Source organism: Protopterus annectens, chromosome 8.part1 (assembly GCF_019279795.1).
Source record: "Protopterus annectens isolate FY-2018-M chromosome 8.part1, PAN1.0, whole genome shotgun sequence".
NCBI classification, from domain to species: Eukaryota; Metazoa; Chordata; order Ceratodontiformes; family Protopteridae; genus Protopterus; species Protopterus annectens.
This window is the reverse complement of record NC_056742.1, coordinates 164,617,542-164,637,779: the sequence shown is the minus strand read 5'-3', so window position 1 is coordinate 164,637,779 and position 20,238 is coordinate 164,617,542. Positions and strand designations below refer to the sequence as shown.

Genomic DNA, 20,238 nt, shown 5'->3' with positions numbered 1-20,238 from the left:
TTAAGGTAGAGGAACAACATAAATCTCTTACTGTGAATTATCAGACTGAGTTTTGTGTTTCTAAAATACATAATATGAATAAACAGTTAGCTCTTTACAGCAATAAATTAGAACAAATTAAACTTAAGAAATTAAAGCGTGACTACCAAGACTTCCAACTGGGTCGCATTTTTGTCTGGCCGAGAACTAACCAGAAGGAGGGATCTCAGACTGCCCATGCACCGGCAGTTTCACAGATGATGAATAATGACCCAGCAAGTGTTTTGGTTGAATCTTTGGAAACCCGGTTAATAGCGGAAAGTCAAACAGATGACATTATTTGTAGAGAGTCTAGTATATCCAATATATCTAACGTTTCCTTACCCTGTAATCAGCAGGGTCTGAGTAGCAAAGATAATTTAGGTGCTAAATCTAAAGCCAACGGCTCAAATAGTGCATTTGTTGCACCTGTACCTTTAAACTTCCCTCTTCCTTACAAGGGCGCAGTACGCACGCGCTCAGTAAGTCGGGGAAGAGGAAAAAGAAAGATGTCAGGAGAAACACCAGAATGGAGAAGGAAAATGAAGAACTGAATTGTTTGTTTTTCAACCTGACATCAAGGACTTTTTCATCAGATGAACAATTTATCTTGAATAAGGGTTTATCGTTTATTCCTTCCAAGCATAGTGTGCTACCTGATACTCTCATAGGCTTACGCCTTTTTGCTAGAAAATTATCTCTTAAGGTACTGTTTAAAGATATTCCATCCAACAATGTTGAGTTTGATTATAAGATTGCACTTTATAAAAGGAAAAGTTCTTATATACCTCCACTAACACAGCCTATTGAATGTTTTATGAGAACATGTGAACGTGACTTCTATCTTTATTATGAACAGGAAAAGCATAAGGGCAATTTTGTAAACCTGAATCATATACAAAGACGCTGTTTAGATGATCTTTGTCATGATGAGAGCTTGGTTTTCAAACCGGCTGACAAGGGAGGGGGAATTGTTGCACTAGACACCTGCTTTTACAAACAACTAATGTCTAATATGCTAAATAATGATAAGGCATATAAAATAATAGATAGATCTAAAGTAGTGTCAATAATTAAATATGTGCATGATACAATCTATGACTTGCTTATGACTAGGTCTATAGATAAGTCACTCTATGATTTCTTAATGATAGACTCACCCCTGATTCCCTTAATTAAGGGCTTACCCAAATTGCATAAAAATGAAGACCCTCCTCCACTATGTCCCATAGTGTCAGGTGAACACTGGGTTACGGAGAATGCCTCTCTATATGTACAGTCTAAACTTGGTAAGATGGTGAAAGAAATTCCCACCATCTTAAGAATTCCTATGAGCTCTTAAATGACCTTAAACAAGATCTGGTAAAAAGTAGCATCAACGCTGATACTTTATTAGTTACACTAGATATTAAAAGTCTGTTCACCAGTATTCCTAATGACTATGGCCTTGATGCAGTAAGGTCTCATTTAACTGAGCTTGGTACCATGGACAACAATGAGGTAATGAACATCTGTTGTTTGCTGGACTTGGTCCTAAACAATAATGTCTTTTTGTTTGACCACAATGTATATGCGCAGACATGGGGAGTAGCAATGGGCACTCCCTGTGCTAATGCTTATGCTAATTTAGTGGTCCACAGATGGGAGAAAGAGAATATTTTCAATGACCCTAGGTTCGATAACGTCATCCTATATAGACGCTTTGTGGATGACGTCCTGATGCTCTGGAATGGAGATATGGATATGTTGAAGGATTTCATTTGCTTTATGAACTCCACTACTTCATTTTTTAGCTTTACATATGAATGTTCGCTAGTGAGTGCTAATTTTCTGGATGTCACTCTTATAAAAGAAAATAGTAGCAACTTAGTCACTACCTTGTATAGGAAGTCATGTTGGAGGAATAGCATCCTCCATTATGACAGTTTACATCCACGTCATGTGTTCCGTAACATTATAAAAGGTCAAATGAGTAGAATACTTAAAATATGTAGCAACGAGTTGGATGCTACAGAATTGATTGGACATCAAAAACAATACTTTATAGATAGAGGGTACCAGGCTGAATTGGTCAATGATGTAACGGAATCCCTTTTTGGGACTCCAACACATCTAGTGAAACCAGGCCATGCACCATACAGAAGGGAGAATAGTAAGAACATCGTGTATGATATCAAGTACACTAGTGATATTGAGCAATTAATTAGGATTGTTAGAGGAAATTGGAAAATTTTGCTTTTGGATCCTTTCCTCTCACAATTGATTGGGGAGAAACCCACATTCAGATTTAATAACTGTATGAATGTTAAAAGACTACTCTGTAAAGAAAAATTGGATACAGTCTCTGTTGACATAAGAGCTGACATTAAAACAGGTACCTATGCATGTGGTAGATGTTCATCTTGTAAATACATTAATAAAACACAATGTTTTAAGATCCCAGGTGTTAACATGACATTCAAGCCCACCTTTTATGCCACATGCAATACACAGAATGTTATTTATCTTGCTACCTGTAATCAATGCAATGGTTATTACGTAGGTATGACATCACGTAGACTCAGGGATCGTGTCTACAATCATGTCTATGACATAAGAAAGAATAATCTCACTAATGCACTAGCTATGCACTGTTTTGATAGACCCCAGCATAGCTTTAGTTTCCAGGTTTTGCAAGTTATAAATCCAAATAGGAGAGAAGGTGACCATATAGGTACTATAGAGATGTTTGAGCTAAGGTGGATTCTAAGATTAAAGGCACATATACCACCAGGGATTAATACTGCAGTTAGTATCCGCCTGTCCTCTTAGGTTCTTCATGATATGATGATTATACATACATATATTTTATTAAGTTCATTACATATTTTGTACTTTTATGCGGTCTAATTCTTGGGTAAATTTATACTAATTTAGTTGCAGTATTTTTAATCCTGGATAATATCCTCGGCACACTTGCCAATGCTACTGTTTATATTGTGGCGTAATGTATGCCTTGGACTATGTTAACATAGTACCATCTGTTAATATGACATAAGCCTTACAAATCTATACTGTTTAAGCATTGTAGGGTTTGTAAGGATATACATTCTGTATTACTCATTATAATAGCCCGAATAATAGGTTAGTATATGTTAGTGAGTGGCACTAGCTATTTTTAGCTAGATACACACAGTATAATAAGTAGTGAAAATATACAATAAATATATATATGAGCATATGCCTGGAATATTTTTTCCGGTTTTTGTATTGCCGGGATGATTGCTAGGAACCTTAACGGACCTGTTACAGTATATTTTATGATTCCCATTGTTGGTCTGTAGATATTTAGTATTTGGGAGACACATCTCTTACTGGACCTAAGAGCGACGAAACAGAGTAAACAGTAACTTCCTGGGCTGCTTTAGGAATTTTTTAAATTGTGTCATGTTTAAATTGAGTGTCGTTTTCATAACAGTGTTCCTAGACATCGTCTAGGTTTCGTCTATTTATGTTTCGCAGTACAACATGCAACGGAAACTATATGTCCTAATATGGGCATTAAGAATATCATGAATACGATGTGGTTTTAGATATTGGTTTTAGGTGTTTGTTATAAATGATTTGCAGCACATTATATCATTGGAAGCTACACATTTTAATATTTCAATGTGAATATTAGGAGCGTTCTGCATTTATCTTGAAAAACTATAAAATGGCTGTTGCTTTAATTGTATGGATTACTGACTAATTAATTGTTTAATTGATAATGATTTTTGTATATAAGCAGTAAGTTTTTCTTGTGCAAATTGTAACCTGATGAAGCTCACCTGTGTGCGTGAAAGCTCGTTTTATTAAAATAAAATAGTTTTATCGTTGTTCGTGGTGGTTCCTAGCAGTTTTCTTGTCTTCAGCTTCGTTTTGTGGTGTGAGGAACCTTTGGATGATCGGCGTTTGCTTCCTGCTGTTGGTTTTGATTTTACTTTTGTGCCTAGCTGATCATCACATGATGGACATGCCGAACATTGAATTGGACTACAATCCAACAGGTACTTCTGGGACCGATAGTTGGAATTGTTTGTTCTATCAGAAAGACAATCCGCTTTTACATTTGGATGTTAACTGTGATGTCTCTGCTAATGTTTCGAACAGCAATGAGAACTTGCATGACTTTTTTGGTCGTCTGAGGAACCTGGAAAATGACTTATATCGTTTGCACAGGCTTGTTTGGCAAAGAAGGCACCTACAAGCCTGTCTACATTTTAAGGTTATCCCCCGTGGCATGCGGGTCCTGTGCATGCCGAGTTATGGGGATAGCCACCCTGAGCTACTACGGAAGTGGCAGCAACTTAACATCGAGTTCGGCAACAAGTACATCCAATTGTTGCTGGACTATTTTGCACCCATCGAAGCGGAGCTCTTGGTTAAGGTAGAGGAACAACATAAATCTCTTACTGTGAATTATCAGACTGAGTTTTGTGTTTCTAAAATACATAATATGAATAAACAGTTAGCTCTTTACAGCAATAAATTAGAACAAATTAAACTTAAGAAATTAAAGCGTGACTACCAAGACTTCCAACTGGGTCGCATTTTTGTCTGGCCGAGAACTAACCAGAAGGAGGGATCTCAGACTGCCCATGCACCGGCAGTTTCACAGATGATGAATAATGACCCAGCAAGTGTTTTGGTTGAATCTTTGGAAACCCGGTTAATAGCGGAAAGTCAAACAGATGACATTATTTGTAGAGAGTCTAGTATATCCAATATATCTAACGTTTCCTTACCCTGTAATCAGCAGGGTCTGAGTAGCAAAGATAATTTAGGTGCTAAATCTAAAGCCAACGGCTCAAATAGTGCATTTGTTGCACCTGTACCTTTAAACTTCCCTCTTCCTTACAAGGGCTTAGTACGCACGCTACCAGTAAGTCGGGAAGAGGAAAAAGAAAGATGTCAGGAGAAACACCAGAATGGAGAAGGAAAATGAAGAACTGAATTGTTTGTTTTTCAACCTGACATCAAGGACTTTTTCATCAGATGAACAATTTATCTTGAATAAGGGTTTATCGTTTATTCCTTCCAAGCATAGTGTGCTACCTGATACTCTCATAGGCTTACGCCTTTTTGCTAGAAAATTATCTCTTAAGGTACTGTTTAAAGATATTCCATCCAACAATGTTGAGTTTGATTATAAGATTGCACTTTATAAAAGGAAAAGTTCTTATATACCTCCACTAACACAGCCTATTGAATGTTTTATGAGAACATGTGAACGTGACTTCTATCTTTATTATGAACAGGAAAAGCATAAGGGCAATTTTGTAAACCTGAATCATATACAAAGGCGCTGTTTAGATGATCTTTGTCATGATGAGAGCTTGGTTTTCAAACCGCTGACAAGGGAGGGGGAATTGTTGCACTAGACACCTGCTTTTACAAACAACTAATGTCTAATATGCTAAATAATGATAAGGCATATAAAATAATAGATAGATCTAAAGTAGTGTCAATAATTAAATATGTGCATGATACAATCTATGACTTGCTTATGACTAGGTCTATAGATAAGTCACTCTATGATTTCTTAATGATAGACTCACCCCTGATTCCCTTAATTAAGGGCTTAACCAAATTGCATAAAAATGAAGACCCTCCTCCACTATGTCCCATAGTGTCAGGTGAACACTGGGTTACGGAGAATGCCTCTCTATATGTACAGTCTAAATTTGGTAAGATGGTGAAAGAAATTCCCACCATCTTAAAGAATTCCTATGAGCTCTTAAATGACCTTAAACAAGATCTGGTAAAAAGTAGCATCAACGCTGATACTTTATTAGTTACACTAGATATTAAAAGTCTGTTCACCAGTATTCCTAATGACTATGGCCTTGATGCAGTAAGGTCTCATTTAACTGAGCTTGGTACCATGGACAACAATGAGGTAATGAACATCTGTTGTTTGCTGGACTTGGTCCTAAACAATAATGTCTTTTTGTTTGACCACAATGTATATGCGCAGACATGGGGAGTAGCAATGGGCACTCCCTGTGCTAATGCTTATGCTAATTTAGTGGTCCACAGATGGGAGAAAGAGAATATTTTCAATGACCCTAGGTTCGATAACGTCATCCTATATAGATGCTTTGTGGATGATGTCCTGATGCTCTGGAATGGAGATATGGATATGTTGATGGATTTCATTTGCTTTATGAACTCCACTACTTCATTTTTTAGCTTTACATATGAATGTTCGCTAGTGAGTGCTAATTTTCTGGATGTCACTCTTATAAAAGAAAATAGTAGCAACTTAGTCATTACCTTGTATAGGAAGTCATGTTGGAGGAATAGCATCCTCCATTATGACAGTTTACATCCACGTCATGTGTTCCGTAACATTATAAAAGGTCAAATGAGTAGAATACTTAAAATATGTAGCAACGAGTTGGATGCTACAGAATTGATTGGACATCAAAAACAATACTTTATAGATTGAGGGTACCTGGCTGAATTGGTCAATGATGTAACGGAATCCCTTTTTGGGACTCCAACACATCTAGTGAAACCAGGCCATGCTCCATACAGAAGGGAGAATAGTAAGAACATCGTGTATGATATCAAGTACACTAGTGATATTGAGCAATTAATTAGGATTGTTAGAGGAAATTGGAAAATTTTGCTTTTGGATCCTTTCCTCTCACAATTGATTGGGGAGAAACCCACATTCAGATTTAATAACTGTATGAATGTTAAAAGACTACTCTGTAAAGAAAAATTGGATACAGTCTCTGTTGACATAAGAGCTGACATTAAAACAGGTACCTATGCATGTGGTAGATGTTCATCTTGTAAATACATTAATAAAACACAATGTTTTAAGATCCCAGGTGTTAACATGACATTCAAGCCCACCTTTTATGCCACATGCAATACACAGAATGTTATTTATCTTGCTACCTGTAATCAATGCAATGGTTATTACGTAGGTATGACATCACGTAGACTCAGGGATCATGTCTACAATCATGTCTATGACATAAGAAAGAATAATCTCACTAATGCACTAGCTATGCACTGTTTTGATAGACCCCAGCATAGCTTTAGTTTCCAGGTTTTGCAAGTTATAAATCCAAATAGGAGAGAAGGTGACCATATAGGTACTATAGAGACGTTTGAGCTAAGGTGGATTCTAAGATTAAAGGCACATATACCACCAGGGCTTAATACTGCAGTTAGTATCCGCCCTGTCCTCTTAGGTTCTTCATGATATGATGATTATACATACATATATTTTATTAAGTTCATTACATATTTTGTACTTTTGTACGGTCTAATTCTTGGGTAAATTTATACTAATTTAGTTGCAGTATTTTTAATCCTGGATAATATCCTCGGCACACTTGCCAATGCTACTGTTTATATTGTGGCGTAATGTATGCCTTGGACTATGTTAACATAGTACCATCTGTTAATATGACATAAGCCTTACAAATCTATACTGTTTAAGCATTGTAGGGTTTGTAAGGATATACATTCTGTATTACTCATTATAATAGCCCGAATAATAGGTTAGTATATGGTAGTGAGTGGCACTAACTATTTTTAGCTAGATACACACAGTATAATAAGTAGTGAAAATATACAATAAATATATATATGAGCATATGCCTGGAATATTTTTTCCGGTTTTTGTATTGCCGGGATGATTGCTAGGAACCTTAACGGACCTGTTACAGTATATTTTATGATTCCCATTGTTGGTCTGTAGATATTTAGTATTTGGGAGACACATCTCTTACTGGACCTAAGAGCGACGAAACAGAGTAAACAGTAACTTCCTGGGCTGCTTTAGGAATTTTTTAAATTAAGTGTCATGTTTAAATTGAGTGTCGTTTTCATAACAGTGTTCCTAGACATCGTCTAGGTTTCGTCTATTTATGTTTCGCAGTACAACATGCAACGGAAACTATATGTCCTAATATGGGCATTAAGAATATCATGAATACGATGTGGTTTTAGATATTGGTTTTAGGTGTTTGTTATAAATGATTTGCAGCACATTATATCATTGGAAGCTACACATTTTAATATTTCAATGTGAATATTAGGAGCGTTCTGCATTTATCTTGAAAAACTATAAAATGGCTGTTGCTTTAATTGTATGGATTACTGACTAATTAATTGTTTAATTGATAATGATTTTTGTATATAAGCAGTAAGTTTTTCTTGTGCAAATTGTAACCTGATGAAGTGCACCTGTGTGCGTGAAAGCGCTCGTTTTTATTAAAATAAAATAGTTTTATACGTTGTTCGTGGTGGTTCCTAGCAGTTTTCTTGTCTTGTTTGGTGGGGTGTTTGAGACTTTGGGGATACCACAGAGATTATTTGTTTTTTATTTCATTTTTCCATACTCCTGCAGAAAAAGGAAAACTGCACAAAGACTGACAGATACTAAAATCAAATTTTAGTTTGCAACCCTGTATAAGTCATTCTAAACTTCAAATATTCATGTATTTTTGTAGAAGTAACAATGTTCCTTTCATTCAACTGTCACCTGTTAAAGTAACCCAAATCTCTTCCAGTATTTGGCTGCTGCAAAAATCGAATCACCTTCCAAGAGCACCAAATGTGTCCTGAGAAACATATGACAGTAAAGTAGAGCAGTATATATGTTGTATATATTTCATTTTCATATTGCATATAAGAATGAGCCGTGTATATCGTTAGAAAGCTTCTTTTTAAAGAATGGAAATAAGTCCGGACATTTTACTGATAGATGTCATAAGAGTGACAGAAATGACAGTATATAACAGTTCTGAAAAATGAAACATGATAGATGACTTAATTGTATAGTATGAAGGATTTTCAAAACACTTAAATTTGAACTTTAGATTTAAAAAAAAATCATTCAGTATAGGTTTGAACATTTTCACTTGCCAGTTAGAATCAAAACATTTGAAATTAATGATATTGCACATTGGCCTATATGACTATTATATAAATTTTTGAAATTGTGTTTTGCACAATTATGAAATATTTTCATTTACTTTATTACTTTGTTTTTGCTTCTTAATTGTTTCCCCACACAGACTATTGGAACGCTATAAAAATTGTAGTGCCTCAAAAGAGAGCCCTTTGAAATCGGAACTGAAAGTCTATAAATAGATACAAATATAGGCTAATTACTTTAGTCAAATAATAGTGTAATATCCAGCAATTTAATGGTGAGACAAGAAATGAGTGAATGTTACTGTCAGTATATTTGACAATCTACAAACTAGATAACATAGTGATAGTAAGTTTAGTAATATGCAATATGAAACTTTATAACAAATTACCATCTATCTTAGCTGCTTCTTCTTTGCAAATATTAAGAAACATTTCAGTATGCATGCAGATCAGTTCTAGTCCTTTATTATTATCTGGCACAGAGGGTCTATATCACGAAATCTACATTTGAAAATGTCGACTCACATTTGTTCGACATGAAAATGTCAAACTCCAACATACTCGAGCGGCCAAATCACTGATTTCTTTCTGAAGGAAAGAAATCGGTTGGCCAAAAGCCAACGCAACACAAAAACAAACATATTTAAGTCCCCCCACACCCCCACTAACTAAACATTCTAACTCCAAGACTGCACTACAGTCGGGGAAAGGGCAGGTGTAACAAAACGGCCAACCGATTTCTTTCACTTGGAAAGAAATTGATGATTTGGCCATTCGGGAAAGTTGGAGTTCGACATTTCCGTGTCGAACAAATGTGAGTCGACATTTTCAGATATTGATTTTGTGATATAGACCCGGCACAGAGATGAGTTTAACTATAGCGAATGTGTTTATACCTTTAATGTAAGTACGTGAGTTCCACCTCTTAGGGATAATACATGATACCACCTGGGGCATAGAGTATACAAAGATAATTTTTCCTCTATCCCATCCACCAACATAGTTTATCACATGGCTAGATAGTTATCCATATTCAGGATTCCCATTTCATTTAAAAAACAAAGTTTGAGAGGGTAGTGGACGTACCCATCACAATGTCCAAACTATCAGAGTTGTCTTTACTTACACCACTCTGGTCATTTTAGTAAATGAGGGAGCATTGTATGTAGTATAAAACTTTATATCACTGGATGGTTCAATATTTTTCACTTTGTTTTAAAAGTTAAAATGTGGGAGATACGTTTCTATGGGGAAAGAGAGAGGCAAAACATTTACCACCGATTAAGTGGTGTGATGCAGAAACTCAGTCTTGCATTTGGTGCTTTCAGTTTTAGATGTGAAAAAACCCTGAATAGCTAAACAGAAAATATATGTACACATGGAAACTGTGCAAAGGAGCACCCTGATGTTGAAACGAACCAGAGAGCCAGCATTTGTTACTTTATACGAGTACCGTGTTTGTCCTACTAAGTCAGTACAGAGATACCTTTGAAACCACATTTTTTGAAGTTAATAGTTTTTAAAAACTTTCACACACACACACACACACACACACACACACACACACACACACACACACACACACACACACACACACACGTCTAAATCTCTGCTACATTGTAGAATATAACAGCTTTAACAAAACTGGACAAACGAGAGAGACAAAGAATTAGCAGGCAAAGTTATTTCCTTTAGACAGGATTTTTGCACAGCAAAATGAGTCTATGTATGAATGCATCACCTAAAGGTGTCTCAACCTCTAATTTTACTCTTTCTCAACTACTATCATCTCTTCACTCCACTTCCAAAACCCCTCGCTGCCCTGGCTGTCATTACCCCACATCATTTTTGTAAACCTGAAATATAATCATGCAAAACTGTAAAATGTACATTTTGCTCAACCTGGAATATAATCATGTAAAATTGTAAAATGTACATTTTGCTCATAATTATTTCTATATTTATTAATTGTTACTGTATAGTTATATATTGTTACTTTTTGTATAATTTGTGATGTACTCAGCTTACTGTCTCTGCTCTACTGTTTTCTTCTTTGTTAATTTTTTTTTCACTCAGGCAATACCTGCATTGGGTCAGTTGTAATCAGTGTCCATTCGCAGGAAACAAGTGCAAAATATAATGAAAAAAAACTAAAAGAATGAAGTAAGTATGTATATGTGTGTGCATCTGCATATACGGGTACAGTTTCCTTACTCAGAAATTCAGTTGGTCAAAAGGAATTTGTCATGTTTTCAAACAAAATTCCTTTTCACAAAGCAGTATATTACCATTTGCACTGTGCTTGACTCTGAGTTGTTGAACAGTAGGTTGAGGAAGTTTGTCCCTTTTCCCACTGTTGTGCAAACTCAGAGTTGGTATATTTAAAGTAGCAAGGGTGCAGTCCTTCGCATGAGGGTTTTAGAAGACTTAACATCTGAAAAAAGTAATTGTTTTTCTGTGGTTGATGTATTTTTTACAATATTTTTCATACTGCTGTGAATTGGTATGTGTATGTATATATGTGCAGATATACGCTTACACTTGTGTATGTGTATATTTATTGATACAACACAGACAAGGCTCTGCTGAAACTACAAGTTTAACCAGAAAATAATATAATAATCTTCTCTTCAGAACTACAGAGCTGTCCTGAACACTGAGGTAATTAAAATGCAATAGATGTCATTAATTTAAATAGAAATGCCATTTTGAATCCTTGACTCTAATTAGCTTACAGCAAAGAAAATGGCTCTAATTGCACAGGACATAAAATGATAGTAAATGGCAGTTACCTATAGCTTTATCAGTCCATAGACAGAATGTAAAGTTCAGTAATCATTTTAATAGACACTAACAATTTGCAATTTTGAATTCAGCAGAAGTCTGTAACTTTTAATTAAGTTAGTTATTTACTCCGAAATGAGCTTAGTCAAACACACAATGCATTTTTCTTTTTGACTTGTGAGGCATAAGTTAATAAGTTATTGTGCATAGCAGTGTTAAACTACATCATTCATTTCTACAGACTGCATCATAAGGCAGGTTCTGAAGTAGAAGCCTAGAAGACTAAGGAAATTGTGTGCTGGGGGGAGGAGAGTTATAATATGAAATGTACATATGCAGTTAGTTCATTGTTATATTTATTTATTTAGTTAGTTATTAACTAAGTAAATTGGCTCTTTCATAGATCCCTTTCAGAAAGGATATGTGCCAGAGACACATATAATGAATAAAATAGTGTATAATAATGCATTGATGACCCTGCGGTATATGCAACACCAGAAAGAATATCAATATTATGCAGAGTATCACAGTAAACTCTTAAAACTCATACAAATCTGGTATTACATTACAAACAGTGTAGTTTCACAATATATACTATAGTAATACATGTGTAATGAAGGGTTACATAAATGTTAAGAATATCAAAGAACTCAGCCCGTAATAAGAAAGCATCTGACAGTTTTGCAGAAAGTATTTATGTGATAGATATGGCAGAACCTATTGTCTCTTCAGCTTTGATATCATTACTAGGTAGCCAAGTATGAAACTGTTAGCTGTTTAATGATCTAAAGTGTTGTTTATTTCTGATGTAGACTAAAAAGGAGTCCAACATTTTGTACTCACATTATTCAATGCCATCTCATCTACTCTCTGAATAAAGGGGGAAGGGTTTGAAGTTAATTCCATGCATTCTCTCAGTTTTATTGAGAAATGATGCAAGACAATTAATTTTCAGGGTATGAGGCAAGGATAAAAATGTTCTTTATTTAAGAATTTAAAAAAGTAATGAACTCAGCTTCACAGTAACGCCAGCCATTATCAAAGAACATATATGTTTACTCATGGACATGTGATGATACTTGCAGATCTCAGGTAATGTAATCAGCAGATGTTGTTTAGGAAAACATAGAGAACACTAATGATGTTGGCAGAGACAAAGGTGACTATGAGCAGAGCATGCTCTAGTCTACATATCAAGATATTGACTTCAACAGGGTAAGTTTTGAAAAAAATGTTTGCTATTAAAGAAGCCAGTATATATTATAGAATTTGGTACATTGATACCACAGGACTTAAATAATTGGATGTATTTGATAGGTTAATTATTCATTTTGATCATTTTTTGGATCTCTTGGCTCTGTTGTATTATTTCATATTATGCTGTGTATTTCATCTATTTTAACTACAGTAAAGGTGGTGCTGAGGTCCAGATATTATTTTCAAGTTTTATTTATTTTTTGAAATCCAGTTTTGTCATTGTATAATTAACATTAGCTGCATTTTTTGTCTCTGTCATCATAAAACATACACACCTGTAGCTAACTCTCAACTTTTCCATTACTTTCTCAGCCATCCACTCTGCACTTACTCAAAATAAACCCTGATCTCGTATCATATTTATTATCAAACTACTTTTGCAGTAAAGGAAAAAATTTAAAAAAATTGCAAAAACAAAGAGTACAAAAAAGTGGGTCTATATTAAATTGTGAAAAACTAATTCTAGCAAACGGCCATTCATCGAACACAAACTAGTGCAGTTAGTTGGCTAGCATTAGAAAATTGAAACAGAGGTGTGGGAAGTGTAGCACCTCATCTTGGTGGGTTTAATATAATGTAGCTTGTGTTATGGTTGGTGTGGGGGACAAGTAATTCCCTTCCCTTAGAAAAATGTTCACTGAAGTGAATGCTTGATAAATGGCCATTTGCTGGAATTAGTTTTTGCTGAATTAATCTATACTCCAAAAAGGAATTGCTAATACTAAACTGAGAATATTATGCTTCATGCATTTATATTTTAACTGGAAAAAATAACCAAAGCTTGATAATCCCTTTATATAAGATAATATCATTTTCAGAAGCAAAGTAACTATCTCACTCAGAGACACATGCACATTTACCTTGCTGTGCTGCCTGCTCCTGAGTTCTACATGATTATATCAAAGATTGACTATAAATGCATGTATGATGCACAGACTGGATATAAGGTCATTTTATTGAGATTTTCTTCAACATTTTATTGATAATTTTAGTACATTTTTTGAGAGTTATTCCATGGGATTCTGAAAGATTTGCTGCAATGCAAAGGCCATAGCTCACAAAATTTCATCATCATGCTAAGCTGTTCTGATTCAGAAATTGTTTTACCATTGAAGTTAACCCCTTGCAGGTACCTCAGAGTGGAGAATGGTCTCACAGATGAAATTGTATGCTAAGAAATGTCTCCAGCTCTTAGTCTGATCAACTGAATTGCTTGACTGAGTGAAATCTTATCTAGGCGGGCAAAGTGACCAGAGTAAAAATTTGTTGGACACTGATTTACTCAAATGGGATTACTTGCAGTGCAGGTACATAGTGTGAGATGTTATTAGTCTGTGCATATGTGAAGATATACGCATGCAGGTGCATATGTAGGATCACACATAAAGAAATATAAAGGAGTGTGTGTGTGTGTGTGTGTGTGTGTGTGTGTGTGTGTGTGTGTGTGTGTGTGTGTGTGTGTGTGTGCAAGTGCGCACGTGCACGTGTATAGGTGTCTGAATGAGAGCATGCCCTCCTGCATGTAGTGGGTGCCTTTGCTAATGTATTACATGGGCTACTATGGAGAACACTACTGAAGAAATGGTTTGTCAGTATTAATGTTTGATTCTGATTTAGAGACATGGTAATGAGCCAATAATGTGGTCTTTTTCATTCGGCTATATTTGTCTCTGAATTATATTTTATCACCATAGTACTAATTCACCAACCCTTGTAGGAGAATTAGCTTCAAATTGTCACATATTATCTCTTTCAGATCATCTGATGTAACACACATCTGACATTGCTCCAGGCTGGCCTACTTACTCTGAACTAATTCACTATTTGCCTGATGAATTCTGAAAGCAATGATATTTTGCTATTAATAAAGTTTCAAACCCTGACTTTTTATTCATTTATAACATTTTATTTTGAATTTGTTAACAGGGATAAAGACAACAGATGCATGCCATTATATACAGAGTGACTAACAAAACACAGTGTATACATGCATTATGGATTCATATTATTAAACATCTTGAACGTCAAGTGCTATAACACCAACATCCAGAATGTTGAATCAAAAAAAAATTTTTGTTTGCAGTGGGCAATCCACACAAACATCCTACGTTCCCTGCTAATTATATATACCAATTCTGATCAGACTATAGCAGAGAAAGGGCCAATTCTCTGATCCCTGCTGTGCCACGATTGCACACTGCAGGTTTCCTCTTTATTCCTATGTATCTATTCTCCCCTACTTAACATGGCTTTCGCCCTGCACATAGTATAACTACAGCCTTACTTTCTTTTACTGACACTGTGAACAAAGCTTTGGACACTGGTCTCTTAACAACAGTAGTTCTACTAGACCTATCCAAAGTTTTTGACACAGTTTCACATACTAAACTAATACGACAACTAGCAACACTAGGATGCTCCAAACAAACCCTTACTTGGTTTACCAATTACCTGGACAATAGACAACAATTTGTGAGATGGCACAACAATCAATGTGGCTACCTGGTCAATATGACATGAGTTGTCATGCTACTATAATATTCCTAAATGTGCCTGTAGCCTACCAAATCACACACATCATTGCCAAACCATCAAGATATTGAAATGGCTTGAATTCCCCCATTACCTTCAGTACACCCAACTCATTATTGCTTATAAAATAATATATAACCTTGGAAACATCCCCACACTTTCAGATATCATACAAACCTACATCCTCTCCAGGAACCTTCGGTCTTCAAATAAACAACTCCTACATGTGCCCAAACCCAGCAAAAGAGCTGGACAAAGCTTGCATTCCTACACCATAACAAAATTATGGAATGACCTCCCCACCCCCCCATTACACAACTTGATTCCATAAAAACCTTCAAAAATACCCTAAAATACACTTTCTTGAAAACCAAACTTGCCTTTGTGCCTAAACCCAAAGACTACCATAGGACTAATCCTGGGACCCTCCTGTACAATCTGACTGTTTTGTTCTTAGCTGACAGCTATCTAACTAATCTAATATTCATTTTCTCTACATAACTAATCTGAAACTCCTTCACTGTCTTGTCTTTTACAATCAATGGCTTTAATTTTTAACCTCTCTACTATCAGAGGGCACAAATGTAGGAATTGCTATAAACTGTTGTTCTTACATGGCATTATATGCTATTCAGTTATTGTATATATAATACCAACGCCTAACCTGATTGTATACAACACTTTACTTTGTATTACTAATTACTAAAATTGTATAAAGTATATGTTTTCACTTTACTATTATTGAAAATCATATTACATTGTAATAATCTTTATTGTAATCTGGAGCTTTTCTTCTCGGGCCTCCACTGAAAAGGTGGTTATGACCCAGTGGACTTTCCTGGTCAACAAATATCAATCAATCAACAAATAAATAGACATCAACATTTCTGACATAAATATTTAAATTTTGACCTTTCTTCTCTTGACATTTATGTCAATATTATATAATCAATATTATAGTCATGCATTATAATATCATATATATTATATATTATTATATATCATTTAGATTTTATATATATATATATATATATATATATATATATATATATATATATATATAATATACATATGATCAGATTATATATTATATAGATTATAATCAATATTAAATATTATATTTACTTGACTTTATGCCACTCAGTTATCATGAACCCCATGTGTTAGTAGATATCAAAGACGGCATGCTGAAAGCATCAAGATGATAAGAATAGTCAGAGCAAAGTAAGTGGATGTAAGTGTAGGAAGAGAAAATGAGGTAAGCGGAAATCAAGTTTGGAAACAGACAAAGTTGTCACGGGACAGTTCCAGTATGGGGTTGGTGGGGGGAGTTGAGATGTAGGAAAGTAGGTAAGATAAGTTGTGTGTGGATAGAGAGTAATTAGGAAAGAGTTAATTAAACTGTGAAGCTGACGGAGGAAGTGAGGTAGGATTAATGGGTAGGTCTTAAGGGTTTTTGAAGGGGAAATTAGTGTAGGGAAGCACATTTGGTGTGGTCTTATTGTTGAAGCAAGATCATGTTCTGATGACCTGAGGTGTCTAAAGATAGGCCTTGGGTAGTTTCCTAGCATACAGGTGAGTACAATTTTTTTTCTTGGGGTCATATCTGCAGGAGATTTTTTTTTCCTCTCCATCTCTCTGAAAAGGGATTTGTGGTGAGGGATTGTACAGAGGGGGTAGGGGAGGATAGTTCTTGAGTAATAGTTTAAAAAAAAAAAAAAAAAAAAAGGAGAGAGTGTGAGAGAGGAGCAATGGGGGTTGTATGCATGGTCATGTGAAAGAGGGATGCAGTAAGATTGAATGTAAAGGGGAGTGAGTGATGCTACTTGCTACTGTAGGCTTCATTGGTAGTATAATGTAAATTACTTACTGTGAGTTGTTCCTGATGTCTGTTGTTGGCAAGTTGGTCGGTTGCTGCATGATGGTGATAGCAAGATGGGGGTCAGGCTGTGCTCTAATGCTCTTTCTGTAGGTAGGGTTGGAGCTATTGCTGTTAGGGTGCCCAGGTCCAGGAGATGCGGTTCATTGGTGGGATAGCCGTGCATTTATTGTCATCCAGTTATTCTCTTATTCTTGGGAGGGAGGCTCATTGGTGGTAGTGGTGTTTTCATGGGCATGCAGGGCCAGTGTCTTAGCAAGTGCATGTGCAGTGGGGAGGCAGTCCATTGAGGTATAACTGGAATAGGTAGGTGAATGGGAAAATAGTTCTTCCCATGTGCTAGTTGTGGTAGGAGGTTAACGGAGGTTTTATAGTTAATGTTTCTTTTTGTTGGTGGGGTTAGTGGATTTCCCTGGTGTCAGAGTGTTAGTTGCTGATGGAGGAGCAGGCAATGTGTGCTTCTCATCAGTGTGGGCTTGCGCCTGTGCAATTCAGTCTCAAAGATGGCTACGTTTAAAAAAAATAAATAAATAAATAAATAATAATTTAAAACGTGTAGTATGAAAGGAGAGAATTTTAACAATCCCCTTGATAAGGATGGAAGAAGTCTTTGTGTCCTTTACAATACATATATGGTTAAGGCATTGCCACTTACTTTGTGGGAGCTACTGGGTGGGGAGTTTCACCATGTAATATGAACAGAGTCTCCGTGACCGTTGCATAGAGGCAATAGAAAGTGAACATTGGAACACATTAACTGCTACATGAAGTGCTCTTTGTATGGCTTTTTAAAGTAAACTGAAGACAAACCTGGTTATATCACAGCTTAACAGAAGTACATGATTAGTACAATTTGTTCTGCATCTGGGAGGGATTGGGGGGAGCAGATATTAGCAGTTGCATGCCAGGTCCTGGTAACATTACAGGGCAGTGAAATTGTGTTTTCACCAGCGGCAACTATAGACTTTGGGAAAGGGGTGGGGGTTGTTGGAGGCAACAGGATGCTGGGTGAAGGTAAATTAAATCAGACAGAACCATATTATGGCAGGTCAATGACTGGGTTTGATACTTGGTAGGGATAATTTTTATTTAAATTAAGGAGGGAGATAGGTGGGTGAGTACTTTATTAAATAACTGCTTGTAAGGGGTTGTGGTCTAAACTGTGAGTATAAGGTTAAGGGATTGTCACAGCAGATGGGATAGTGGTACATTTGCTCTGATTGCAAAGTATAATTCCTGGTTTTGTAATTAGGCAGGTGTGGTAATTTTGGCTGCAATTACTAGATTTATTTGGAGGGGCTGGTAGTAGAGTTTAGGTTTACTATTCCTGAACTTAAAATGATGTTATTGGTTAGTTCTATTATTGATTTATTTTTTGCCTGCTCTAACAATCTTTATTTTCTTTTCTTTAGAGTGAGTGGTGATCATGGCAGAAGCGCTAAGACATAAGTCGGCCAGTATTGTTGCACAAGTTGAAGACCTATTTAGAGAGATTCCTAATGAGGTTCCGACAGCGAGTACGCAGAGTCTGAATACTCAAAGAAAGCAACAGACGGGGACTGGAACTCGGACATTGACAGCTAAGAGAGCCAGGCAGATGGCAACGGAAGAGAGTACAGCGGAGGTTGAGATGCCAGTGGCAGCTCCTTCATCCTTGGCAAGTAGTCATTCACCAGGTTTGGGGGGGAACAGAGGCTGTAGTTGCAGTTATGGGGAGTGAGTCAGGGTTGAGTGGGAGTGTTCAAGGTGCTACGTTGGGGAGGGGTTTGGAGGCTCTAGCTGATTGTGATTGGGGTTTTGATAATACCCTTTCATTGTTAGAGAAGGATTTGAGGCCTGGCCTAGATGAGGTAGTGTCAGAATTTGGGTCATGGCCAGGGGATTGGTTGGCAATGCAGGCACTACGACAGGAGGGAGCACCAATTTTATTGACCCCTCACATATTGCTGGTAGTGTAGGAGAAGATTTGGAAAGGGGAATCTATTGATATTTTTGATTTGATTGATGTGGATGCGGTTCAACATTTGACAGAAGCGGAGTCGGCTAATGGGAAGTACCTTTTGGCAGCATTGATGGCTATAGGTCGCAAGCGGGTGGGTAGGTTCCAGCCTAGGTCATGGGATAATTGGGTCCTGGGTTTATATACTACATGGCAGTGTGTCTGGAGAGGGATACTTCATTGGGCCTTCCAATCTTGGCCTATTTTTTTACTATAAGGGAGGCATAGAGGTTGTGGCTGGGCAATGCATGGTTTTGATACAATCAGAATGCATGGTTTTGGTACAATCAGAAGTTTCATAAATGAAAGGTGGTTGACAAATCTATGTGTTGGGAAGACAGACACCTGGATATTTGGCTTTCTACCATGATGGACACTTTGGGATTGGGTGTTAGGGTGGCTCAGCAAGCAGAAGGGGGTGCCGTACCGTATGCTGGGAGTTTAATGCGGAGAGGTGTTTATGAGTAGGTTGCAGATTTTCTCATGCTTGTTCCAAGTGTATGGGGGAACATGCAGCTACACAATATGGAGGGGATGGGGGTCAGTTTGGTGGTCAGGCATCTTATTTCATGGGTCCAAAAGGTTGGGGTAGTCCTCTGATGGTATTGCAAGGGGTACGCGGCCGGGCTAATTTTTGGGGCCTAAGGAGGGGGTCCTTTCATGGAGGTAGGGGGCAACCAGGGGACCCATTCACCTATTAAGGTTCAGGTTTTGCAGCACTTGCTGGCACATTATCCGCTGCCGGCTATAGCTGGGTAATTAGTTGAGGGTTTTTCTAGGGGGTTTTCAATTAAGTCTACATTGGTGGGTGACGGTATGGTGGGAAAAATTTGAAATCTGTGAG

At 36.6% G+C, this 20,238-nt stretch overlaps 1 pseudogene; it reads left to right on the top strand.

Moving 5' to 3' along the window:
• Positions 1 to 17,948: 17,948 nt before the first annotated feature.
• On the top strand, positions 17,949 to 18,069 carry LOC122810471 (annotated as a pseudogene).
• Positions 18,070 to 20,238: the final 2,169 nt, after the last annotated feature.